At 48.5% G+C, this 13,113-nt stretch overlaps 1 protein-coding gene across 4 annotated transcripts in view; it reads right to left on the bottom strand.

Moving 5' to 3' along the window:
- PPP6R2 (protein phosphatase 6 regulatory subunit 2) overlaps window positions 1-11,735 on the bottom strand; it is a 277,099-nt gene extending 265,364 nt beyond the window's left edge. Inside the window, exon 1 of one of the 4 annotated variants that reach the window (XM_073579254.1) lies at window positions 11,161-11,735. The gene's annotated coding sequence lies outside the window, so the exon portion shown is untranslated. The remainder of the gene's footprint in view (window positions 1-11,160) is intronic. The other 3 variants (XM_073579253.1, XM_073579256.1, XM_073579255.1) reach the window with 3 other exon arrangements.
- Window positions 11,736-13,113: the final 1,378 nt, after the last annotated feature.

Genomic DNA, 13,113 nt, shown 5'->3' with positions numbered 1-13,113 from the left:
CAGAACTTGGTGCGTGGTCCTTTTTTGACACAGTTGCAGATGACATTTGCTTTGTCAAATGCAAGCGGTGTCATCAGAAAGTCAAAAGAGGGAAAAGTGTCAGCAACCTCAATACCACAAATATGTGGAAACATGTGCGGACCAAGCACGTGGTGGAGTTACAAAGACACAATGAAGTAGGCCAACCTACAGCACCACCTACCATCTCGTCAGCTCCTGTTGTAGCCTCTTCCTCCAGCTCACACAGCTGGTTCGGCTTCCTCACAGGATCGCCATGGAAGAACCTCTGGCACTGTTGTACAGAGACCCAGTGTAATTCCACCCACAGCACCACATTCCCTGTCATCCTCACACTCCCAGGCTGCTCTACAGCCATCGGTAGCACAGACATGGGAGAAAAGGCGGCCATACTCTGCAAACCATCCCCGAGCACAGGCTCTGAATGCTGGCATTGCAAAACTATTGACCCTTGAAATGCTCTCATTCAGGATGGTGGAGACTGACACCTTCCGTAACTTCATGGCATTGGCAGTCCCACAATACAATGTGCCCAGCCGCTTTTATTTCAGCAGGCAAGCTGTCCCTGCCCTGCAAAAGCATGTGGAGGTAAAAATTAAACATGCGCTACTAAACGGCATCAGTAGCAAGGTCCATCTGACCACCGATGCGTGGACCAGTAACCATGGACAGGGACGATACCTTTCCCTCACTGCCCATTGGGTAAATGTTGTGGAGCCGGGTACAGATCTTGAGAGTGGCGCTGTACGTGTTCTGCCAACTCCAAGGATTGCAGGAATCCAGTCTGTACACATTGACTCCTCCTCATACTCCAGTTCCTCTGAATCAGCGCTGCAGGAGCCGTCACGGTCTACCTCCACATGGACCCGTGAACGCTTACCTGTTACGACCGATATGAGCACAACCGTGGCCAAACATCAGGCCGTACTGAAATTAATTTCTTTGGGGAATCGAAGCCACACAGCGCAGGAGCTCTGGAATGCCATCAAGCAGGAGAGAGACGTGTGGTTTGTGAAGGCAAATCTCCAGCCGGGCTTGGTAGTGTGTGACAATGGCCGAAATCTGGTGGCAGCTCTGGGCCTAGGCAACCTCACTCACATCCCATGTCTGGCACATGTGCTCAACTTGGTCGTGCAGTTTTTTGAGGAAATATCTGGATCTTGATGAACTGCTGCACAAGGTCCGCATAGAGTGCGCTCACTTGCGGCGTTCCAGCATGGCAAGATCGCGCATTGCAGCGCCGATTCCGCCTTCCGGAACATCGCATCATATGTGACCTACCCACCAGGTGGAATTCAACGTTACATATGTTGGAGCGGTTGTGTGAGCAGCAGGCAGCAGTAATGGAGTACCAGCTGCATCAGGTGCAAACAAGTCGCACTGCGCGCCGTTCACATTTCACCACCACTGAATGGGCCTCTATGAGGACATCTGCCACGTTTTGCGTGCCTTTGATGATTCCACGCGGATGGCGAGTGCAGATGATGCACTTGTCAGCATGACTGTCCCCCTTATCTGCCTGCTTCAAAAAACACTGCAAGCACTAAGGGAGGAGGTTTTGGAAGAGGTGAAGGATGAGGAGTCACAAATGCCATCTGCTTCTGGACAGTCTGCGCAACGTGGTTCCTCACAAAGGCCTAGGCAGGGGACACTTTGTGAGGAGGAAGACATCTCTCCAGAGGAGGGAGGTACACAATGCACTAGTAGTCAGTATGTAGAGCGAGGGTGGGGTGATGCAGAGCAGGCAGAGATGACACCTCAAGCAGGGGACAGCGTTTCTTAGCCAGTTGGGAGTCTGCAGCACATGGTTGATTTCATGCTGCAGTGCCTGAGAAACGACCGCCGCATCGCCCACATTCTCAACACAGCTGATAATTGGGTGTACACCCTCCTAGATCCTCGCTACCGGGACAACTTACAAAGTCTCATAACACCGTTGAACCAAGAGCATAAAATGCGGGAGTACCAAGACACACTGGTGCATTCCATCATGTTCTCCATTCCACCCGAGAGCAGTGCTGCTAGTGCGTTACAAAGCAGCTCTGTGCGTCGAGGCAGTGGAGGAAGCTCTGCACAAAGAGGGAGCAGAGGCAGCGCCTCAGCACAAGGCAAGACCAGTATGGCCCAAATGTGGCAAAGTTTTGTGTGCCCGCCACAAATGTCTACATCATCACAGACGGCTCCAGTCAGCAGGAGGCAACGTTTCCGTCAGATGGTGACAGACTACATGTCTTGCCCTCTCAGTGTACTCCCAGACGGCTCTTCCCCCTTCAAGTTTTGGGTCTCTAAGCTGGATACATGGCCAGAGCTTAGCCAGTATGCATTGGAGGTGCTGGCTTGCCCTGCTGCTAGTGTATTATCGGAATGCGTTTTTAGGGCCGCAGGTGGTGTACTAACAGACCGTCGCACGCGACTATCCTCCGATAACGTTGACCGGCTTACTTTTCTGAAAATGAACAAGGCCTGGATCTCGCCAGAATTTGCCAGTCCTCTTCCAGAATAAATAATTGGTTGGCAACAGTATCCAGGCCTCCTGTTGTGTTCATGTTTCTACCACCTGAACTGTAATCCCTGGGCTCCAACACCGCCAGTTGTTGCTCAGAAGTGCCGTCTGCACAGAGAAAAACACTAGCTCCTGTGTTAGTGGGGTTCAGTAACGTCAGCTGCTCCCCTGCTGTGTGTCCGACAATATCTCCTGCTCCCTCCACATTCATCCCAACATCAGATATTAAACTTGTTCAAATTAGGCCTTAGCCTACTCCATGACTGACCCTGGGCTCCAACACCGCCAGTTGTTGCTCAGAAGTGCCGTCTGCACAGAGAAAAACACTAGCTCCTGTGTTAGTGGGGTTCAGTAACGCCAGCTGCTCCCCAGCTGTGTGTCCGGCAATGTCTCCTGCTCTGTCCACATTCACACTACTACTGATTTTAAACTTGCTCCAATTAGGCCTCTGGCTCCACTCTCTCTAGTATTTACCCTGGGCTCCAACACCGCCAGTTGCTGCTCAGAAGTGCCATCTGCACAATCAACATTTGCTCCAGTGTTATTGGGGTTCAGTAATGTCAGCTGATCCCCAGCTGTGTCCGGCAATTTCTCCTGCTCTGTCCACACTCACACAACTACAGATTTTAAACTTGCTCCAGTTAGGCCTCTGTCTCCACTCTGTTTGTAGTATTTACCCTGGGTTCCAGCACCGCCAGCTGGTTCCCAGCAATGTCTTTGGCATGGGTACTCCCTCCTGCCAGACTGGTTCCAGCACACCAGCTGTTTCCAGGTAGTGTCAATGTCAATTTACCACCAATACGTTGTCCTGTCGTGTTGCGGTCGGGTTAGCAGTCTCTATGGTGCCTGCAGTTTATGGGCTTCCTATGTGAGCTGCGGAATCTGGCAATAAAGGCTGGTTCCGTAGTGCCAATAGGACAAGCACCCCCTGTAGGACTGTGGGTTTCGGTAACTGCGGCCGGCTCGCGGCCCTGTAACCTTGTTTTTCATGGGTACCTTCTGCTACCCATCCGGGTTCCAGTACCATCAGCTGGTTCTCGGCAGTGCCTTTGGCTGAGGTGCCTCCTTCTCGGTATCCGAGTTCCAGTACCATCAGCTGGTCCTCGGTAGTGCCACTGGCTCTTGTTCCTTCTGCTACCCATCCAGGTTCCAGTACAGTCACCTGGTTCTCGGCAGTTCTTCAGCTTTCTGCTACATTTCCAAGTTCAAGTTTTTTTAAATGGTTTTTGGTAATCACTCTGGATCTCCCTGACGACGACCATGAAGACCACCCCGAAGACGACAACCCCGAAGACCAAAAAGATGACGAAGAAGACGACCAAGAGGACAAAGAACATGAAGACAACCACCAAGATGCAGAACAACAAGAGACAGAAGATCAAAAATCAGGAGACCAAAAATCAGAGCAAAAGATTATCTAAATTATAAGCAGAAGACGACTAAGCAGTGTATGGGGGGGCGAGTCCGTTCCTCCTCGTGGTGCCCTTGGAAAATGCCTGCTGCTGCAGGCCAAACTGAACACGGATAAATACTGTTGTAAATCTTTAGTGACAGGCAGAACGGAAGGTGTAATCTTCAGACTTTTAGAGATAACTACAGGAATGCCTGTCACAAATACGAATATGATGAAGAAGTAGAATATGAATAATAGTTGAATAAGAAGAATATGAAGAATGTAAAAAAAAAATAATAGCAAGAAGGTGAAGATGATGAATAAGGTGAAGACGTTAATGAAAAATATGCTGCTACTGCTGAGGATCATGAAGGAGAAAGTGTGGGAGAAGTAAAAAAGGTGAAGAGCATGGAAGTAGTGAAACATACATATCTGACAAAATATAAAAAAAAGTTAAAATAGTCAATATCTTTGTAACTCCGAACGTCTTAAAAAAAAAAAATTATTCCTGCTATTCCATTTGATTGGGCTAAACCTCTATGCCTTTAATGTCTCCTCCACCTCCCCCAATACATTCTACATTATTCTTAGTTGTTTTTCTTCATGTAGAATTAACCTACAAGGAAAGAAAGGGTTCATTTTAATTCCGATATTTCTGTCCCATTGACTTGCACTGGTTTCCAGTATCGGAATCAGCGATATCCGATACTTTTTGGGTATCGGTCCGATCCAATATTTCACGATATCGGAAGGTATCGCTCAACACTACTCATCGCTCCTTAGCACTCATTCAGATGTCAGTGATTTTATCATTGTTTGTATGCAAGAATCAAGAGCGTCTCCAAAACACAGAACAAGTGACTAGTTTCTCTCTGTAAGTCCCACTCCTGGTTTTCACATTCAAACACTGATGAAAAAAAATGACTGAAGTCTGAATGAGCCTTTAATCTCAGACAATAACTTTTTCCCACATTCTTTTGGCAGCCTGTTAGTTTTGGCTAAACATGACCAACCAAAATGGTTTCCATCTTACCACCTTATCCCACAGGCCAGACATATGAAGAATGCAGTAGGTTGTTGTCACATGCAGTACACAACCACTTGCCAGAAATTCCTGCTGCTCTTTCAGGCTATGTGCCCACGTTGCAGAAATGCTACGTAATTGTCTGCATTTCTGCAACTCCCCGCCACGGGTAAAACGCATGCGGATTTTCGCATGCGTTTTCCCACAAAATACAAGAGTTATGCAAGCATTTTTAGCTTGCAGAATTCAAGCGCTTTTCCAAGCGATTTGAAGCATCGCTTGGAAAAGTGATTGACAGGTTGATCACACTTGTCAAGCACTATGCTTGACAAGTGTGGCCAACTTCTTACTATTGATGCTGCCTATGCAGAATCAGTAGTAAAAGATTGAATGTTAAAAATAACAAAAAAAATAGGGATATACTTACCCTCTGTCGACCCCAGGAGTCCTCCCGATCCTCAGTGACACAGCTGGCAAGCTCTGCTTCCAGTGATTCATTGCAAGAATGACCTCTGATGACATCACGGTCACGATGTCACAAAGGTCATTTTGGCGCGAAGCACGCCTGGGAACAAAGCCTCCGCGCGCACCGCTGAGGACCGGGAGGGTAAGTATATCCCTATTTTTTATTTTAGTTTTATTTTTAACAGGAATATGGTACCCAGGGCATGGAGTCTCCTCTCCTCCAGATCCCAGGTACCATCCGCACATGAAAAGCTCATTTCACGCATGGTGGGCAGGGCCACATGCGTAAAGTGAGCGTTTCAATGCAATACTATGATATCGGAAATGCCGCGATTCCACCAAATTAATGGACATGCTGCGTATTTTTCCGCAATGCAATTCAGCAGCGGAAAAATCCGCAGCATGGGCACAGCAACTGTGGCATCCCATAGGATTGCATGGGATGCATTTTTACTTGCGTTTGGCTGAGTGCAGACGGACTTTTTGGCCATGCGGATTTTTTCGCGCAGAATGGAAGAAATCCGCAGGTCAAATGACCTGCATTTTTCCTGCAGATTTCTTCCATTTTTCATGCGGTTTTTGTGCGGTTTTCCCCCTGCAGATTTGGTGACAGGCGAGATGGAAAACCGCACAAAAGTAGTAACATGCTGCGGATTTTGTACTGCAGGAAAACCGCGCGGAAAAATCCACAGCGTCTGCACAGCGTTTTTTTTTTTCATTGATTTTAAGGCTACTGTACATCACAATGCGGATATGCAACGTTTCTGCGCGGTAAAATCCGCTGCAAATCTGCATCGTGTGCACACAGCCTTTAAACGCTTAAAAAAAAAACGCATCATGGGCACATAGCCTTAGTGTTGCTATAGGCCTCTTCGTAGCCTCCCAGACCAATTTTCTACTTGTCTTTTCACCGATTTCTGAGGGACATCCAGATCTAGGTAATGTCACTATTGTGTCAAGTTTCTCCACTTCTAGATGACTGTTTTTGCAGTGTTCCATGGTATATCTGATGCCTTTAATTTTTTTTATTTTTTTTTTTATCTGTCTGATGACTTTCAAAAATGATATCCCTTTGTTGTGTGGTAATAAGCCGTTTATGTACCATGGCTATTGCTGTAAAATGCAACTAAGAAAATGTCAGGAAAATCCTGCTAGAACAACTAAACGTTATACGGGGGTAATTAGAATCGCTGTAAATTATATCAGAAGTATACCGACTAAGCGAAGGGTTGAAGCACACTAGCAAATAGCATCCGATGATTCTCTCATGCGAGAGAATCAGATGCTATAATATGCAAATGACCCTCGGCTCAAATTCTACTAAGGCCGGGATCACACGTGTGAGAAACTTAGACGAGTCTCGCATCCTAATACCCGGCACTGCCACAAGCACTCGGGAGCAGAGCGTGTGGCTGTATGTATTGCTATGCAGCCGCACGCTCCGCTCCCGAGGGCTGGTGGCAGTGCCGGGTATTAAGATGCGAGACTCGTCCGAGTTTCTCGCATGTGTGATCCCGGCCTAAGAGTGATCTGAGTGTCAATTTACTGTGAACCGATTCTCTTCAATGCGAACATTGGATCAAAGGTGCAGAGAAGATGGAGAACTTATGTATCATAATAATCTTTATTTATATAGCGCCAACATATTCCGCACGCTTTACAGTTTCAGTTTCAAAACACAAGTCATAAGTAACAACGTTAATACAATAACTACAGCAAAATAAGACGACCCTGTTCGTGAGAGCTTACAATCTACAATCACACTACACTCGGTGATAGCGTGCAGTCTGATGTGTGTGCAGTTCGATATATGCTGCGTTTTTTTTGCTTTTCCCTCTCTCATGCTGACTCTGCATGAGGAAAAGGAAAAAAAAAAAAAACAAACTACTAGTCAGCCCTGCTCCAGAGTATAACATTGGAGCGAGTGCTATCCGATGAAACAGCACTCGTCTGTGTTACATGCTGGCTACTCACCAGTGTAAGCGAACAAAGGATGTTCAAACTTTAGCAAAACTAAAATAATGTGTTTGCTTCATTTCCCCCTCAAAATTATTTCAGCTTATTTTTCAATGGATTTGGGCAGCTTAGAGGTGACATTAAGATACAAAAAGTTCTGAAATGATTGTTCTTAGTATGATTTATTTTTTTTTTTTCTACGTGACAAAACCTGGCTTTTTAAACGGGTGTGTAGTATTTTTATATCCACTATGTGTACTAGTAGCGAGTACACACAACTGTCATTCCCTACAACCAGTCAGTATGGGCACCTGCAGTGAGTCAGTACGCACACTAATGGAGAGCGGCGAGTCAGTACACGTAGAAGTGGCGTCTCACTACACACCAGGGCTGTGGAGTCGGTAAGCCAAACCTGCAACTCCGACTCCTCAATTTCTCTTACACCGACTCCCACACATATTGCTTATATTTAAGTGAAAAATTTATTGTAGTACAATGTGAACCTCAGACATTTAATCATTTTTATGATCCCATAATCAAGATATTTAGATAGAACAGAATATATATTGGTGTACTACCCGGTTTTCATTCTTTTTGGTACAGATACGATATGGATAGACAGATATGGATAAATGGATAGATAGAGCAGATTTCTAATCTGCTTTTGCTATTGAAAACATTATCTATGAGCTCAAAAACCTTTCAGGTGATGCGGTTTTTTAAAAAGATCAGCTTTTGCAGCTGAAAAACGTATCCTCAAAAAACACAGGAAAAACGCTGTGTGTGAATGTAGCCTTAGAACAGGAATAGAACAGCCATTTATAGGACATTTCATAACTTTCCCAAACTCCTATGAATAAATATTCAGCACATCCTGCATTGAATTACTGTACCCAATTTATTATATATTTTAGGAGTCGGAGTCGGTCCATTTTATACCGACTCCAACTCCGACTCCACCAAAATGAGCACCGACTCCACGACTCCGACTCCACAGCCCTGCTACACACACTAACAGAGCGGCGAGTCAGTACAAGTACCAGTGGCGGCTCAGTACGCACACTAATGGAGAGCGGCATCTCAGTGCACACACTAACAGAGATGCGAGTCAGTACACATACCACTGTCAGCTCAGTACGCACACTAATGGAGAGCAGCGAGTCAGTACACATACCACTGGCGGCTCAGTACGCACACTAATGGAGAGCAGCGAGTCAGTACACATACCACTGGCGGCTCAGTACGCACACTAATGGAGAGCAGCGAGTCAGTACACATACCACTGGCGGCTCAGTACGCACACTAATGGAGAGCAGCGAGTCAGTACACATACCACTGGCGGCTCAGTACGCACACTAATGGAGAGCAGCGAGTCAGTACACATACCACTGGCGGCTCAGTACGCACACTAATGGAGAGCAGCGAGTCAGTACACATACCACTGGCGGCTCAGTACGCACATTATTGGAGAGCGGCGAGTCAGTACACGTACCACTGGCGGCTCAGTACGCACACTAATGGAGAGCAGCTAGTCAGTACAGGTACCACTGGCGGCTCAGTACGCACACTAATGGAGAGCGGCGAATCAGTACACGTAGCAGTGGCATCTCGCTACACACCCTGAGAGCTGCGGCTTAGTACGCACACTAATGGAGAGCGGCGAGTCAGTACACATACCACTGGCAGCTCAGTACGCACATTAATGGAGAGCAGCGACTCAGTACACGTACCACTGGCGGCTCAGTACGCACACTAATGGAGAGCGGCGAGTCAGTACACGTAGCAGTGGCATCTCACTACACACCCTGAGAGCTGCGGCTTAGTACGCACACTAATGGAGAGCAGCGAGTCAGTACACATACCACTGGCGGCTCAGTACGCACATTAATGGAGAGCAGCGAGTCAGTACACATACCACTGGCGGCTCAGTACGCACATTAATGGAGAGCAGCGAGTCAGTACACATACCACTGGCGGCTCAGTACGCACATTAATGGAGAGCAGCGAGTCAGTACACATACCACTGGCGGCTCAGTACGCACACTAACGGAGAGCGGGGAGTCAGTACACATACCACTGGCGGCTCAGTACGCACACTAATGGAGAGCAGCGAGTCAGTACACGTCGCAGTGGCATCTCACTACACACCCTGAGAGCTGCGGCTTAGTACGCACACTAATGGAGAGCGGCGAGTCAGTACACATACCACTGGCGGCTCAGTACGCACATTAATGGAGAGCAGCGAGTCAGTACACATACCACTGGCGGCTCAGTACGCACATTAATGGAGAGCAGCGAGTCAGTACACATACCACTGGCGGCTCAGTACGCACATTAATGGAGAGCAGCGAGTCAGTACACATACCACTGGCGGCTCAGTACGCACATTAATGGAGAGCAGCGAGTCAGTACACATACCACTGGCGGCTCAGTACGCACATTAATGGAGAGCAGCGAGTCAGTACACATACCACTGGCGGCTCAGTACGCACATTAATGGAGAGCAGCGAGTCAGTACACATACCACTGGCGGCTCAGTACGCACATTAATGGAGAGCAGCGAGTCAGTACACATACCACTGGCGGCTCAGTACGCACATTAATGGAGAGCAGCGAGTCAGTACACATACCACTGGCGGCTCAGTACGCACATTAATGGAGAGCAGCGAGTCAGTACACATACCACTGGCGGCTCAGTACGCACATTAATGGAGAGCAGCGAGTCAGTACACATACCACTGGCGGCTCAGTACGCACATTAACGGAGAGCAGCGAGTCAGTACACATACCACTGGCGGCTCAGTACGCACACTAACGGAGAGCGGGGAGTCAGTACACATACCACTGGCGGCTCAGTACGCACACTAACGGAGAGCGGGGAGTCAGTACACATACCACTGGCGGCTCAGTACGCACACTAACGGAGAGCGGGGAGTCAGTACACATACCACTGGCGGCTCAGTACGCACACTAACGAGAGATGCGAGTCAGTACACATACCACTGGTGGCTCAGTACGCACACTAATGGAGAGCGGCGAGTCAGTACACGTACCACTGGCGGCTCAGTACGCACACTAACGGAGAGCGGGGAGTCAGTACACATACCACTGGTGGCTCAGTACGCACACTAATGGAGAGCGGGGAGTCAGTACACATACCACTGGCGGATCAGTATGCACACTAATGGAGAGCGGCGAGTCAGTACACGTACCACTGGCGGCTCAATACGCACACTAATGGAGAGCAGCTAGTCAGTACACATACCACTGGCGGCTCAGTACGCACACTAACGAGAGATGCGAGTCAGTACACATACCACTGGCGGCTCAGTACGCACACTAATGGAGAGCGGGGAGTCAGTACGCACACTAATGGAGAGCGGGGAGTCAGTACGCACACTAATGGAGAGCGGGGAGTCAGTACGCACACTAATGGAGAGCGGGGAGTCAGTACGCACACTAATGGAGAGCGGGGAGTCAGTACGCACACTAATGGAGAGCGGGGAGTCAGTACGCACACTAATGGAGAGCGGGGAGTCAGTACGCACACTAATGGAGAGCGGGGAGTCAGTACGCACACTAACGGAGAGCACAGACAGCTGTCACACAGGACATCACCACAGTTACTGCAGAGCCCCTGGCACCAGCATGCTGCCCACTGTGAGGGGCACAACAGCCATGACAGAAAGGTCACTAGTTCACGCTTAATGCACTGGAGGCGCCCTCCGCTGTTTATGTCGCTGACGACCCCATTATGGCGGCGCTGACATAAATACCGTACGCTGGATAGAAGACACATACGGGGAAGCGGCAGCTGCTCGGCCTCGCCGGAACTTTATACCAAGGACCGCAGGTTCCGTGCGCCACAATGCTTCTCCGCGGGCAAAGGGAGCTTCCAACCAAGTACGTGTAATGCAGCCGGGTGTGCTCCCCCGGATGTGGTGAAAGAAGTACAAGGTCCCCCGGCCACTCAGTACGAGCTCGGTACTACTCTCTCACGGGCCAAGATTCTCTCAGTCACCGGCCGCAAGATGGCGGACACGGGGGAGGCGCCACATAATGAGGGAGAGCGGAGGGGGCCACGAAATGACGGTTGTGTTCTAAGACGCTGCCTGTGCAGAGTCTGCGGACACCGGCTGCACCCCGGAGAGGCGCACTGGTATAGCTGCCGGCACAGAGCAGAGGAAGAGAGGACTGAGGAGCTACTAGAACGGAGTTCATGAGGGAATGATGTGACCGGAAGGGGCGGGGCTTGCTTCAGTCCAATGTGGAGACTCCATAGCAGGGAGCATCGCTGTGCTGAGGCTGCTGGAAAGCCTGTGGCTAAAGCCAAGTGGTTTAAATCAGGGTTCCCCAGCTCCAGTCCTCAAGGCCCACCAACAGATCGTGTTTTCAGGATTTCCTTAGGATTCCTCCTGTGATAATTGCATCACCTGTACCATACAAGGGAAATCCTGAAAACATGACCTGTTGGTGGGCCTTGAGGACTGGAGTTGGGGAACCCTGATTTAAAGGACCAGGTTCCTCTGTCCACTGGGGTTTAGGTTTCTCAGTGATAGCCGGCTATTTCCCAGTGGGCAGAGGGACCTGGTCCTTTCACCCCCTGAGCTTTTTTCGGTTTTCGCTCCCCTTCTTTCCAGAGCCATAACTTTTTTATTTTTCCGTCACTATGGCTATGTGAGGGCTTGTTTTTTTGCAGGATGAGCTGTACTTTTGAACGACACCATTGGTTTTACCAGGTCTTGTACTAGAAAACAGGAAAAAAAAATCCAAATGCGGTGAAATAGCAAAAAAAGTGCAATCCCACACTTGTTTATTGTTTGGCTTTTTTGCTAGGTTCACTAAATGCTAAAACTGACCAGCCATTATGATTCTCCAGGTCATTACGAGTTCATAGACACCAAACATGTCTAGGTTCTCTTTCATTAAGTGGTGAAAACAAAATGCAAACTTTTATTACAAAAAAAAAAATTGCGCCATTTTCCGAGACTCGTAGCGTCTCCATTTTTCGTGATCTCAGGTTGGGTGAGGGCTTATTTTTTGCGTGCTGGGCTGACATTTTTAAAGATACCATTTGGTGCAGATACAATCTTTTGATCGCCCGTTATTATATTTTAATGCAATGTCGTGGCAACCAAAAAAACTTAATTCTGGCGTTTTGACTTTTTTTCTTACTATATTGTTTAGCGATCAGGTTAAGGCTGAGTTCACACGTGGCGTTTTTTTCGCGTTTCCGTGGCGGTTTTAACCGCGCGATTTTGCCGCGAAAACGCGAAAAATAAGCATCCCATGCATTCCTATGGGATTCCGCAATGCTGTGCTAATGCTGCGGTTTTTACCGCGGCGGAATCGTTTCGTGGTAAAAACCGCAGCATGCTCATTAATTTGCGGAATCGCGGCGATCCCGCACCCATAGGAATGCATTGTTCCGCTTACTTTCCGCATGTGGCTGTGCCCACCATGCGAAAAGTAAGCAGAACATTTGCGGATGGTACCCACGGTCCGGAGGAGAGGAGACTGTCGTCCGGGCTTTGGGTACCATATCCCTGTAAAAAATAGAATTTAAAAATAAAAAATATTGTTATTCTCACCCTCCAACGTCCCGCGCAGTCTTCCCGCTTCTCTTCACGCTCTCGTTCCCAGTAATCCTTTGCGAAAATGCCCGCGATGGCGTCCGTTCTCGCGGGATCGCGAAGTCTCGCGGTCATCGCGAATTACCGTGAGACATCGCGACCCCACGAGAACGGACGTCAT

Source organism: Dendrobates tinctorius, unplaced genomic scaffold (assembly GCF_039654945.1).
Source record: "Dendrobates tinctorius isolate UK_male_01 unplaced genomic scaffold, ASM3965494v1 ptg000062l, whole genome shotgun sequence".
Classification (NCBI taxonomy): domain Eukaryota; kingdom Metazoa; phylum Chordata; class Amphibia; order Anura; family Dendrobatidae; genus Dendrobates; species Dendrobates tinctorius.
Note: the sequence above shows the minus strand (reverse complement) of the source record. Positions and strands in the feature narration are given on the sequence as shown.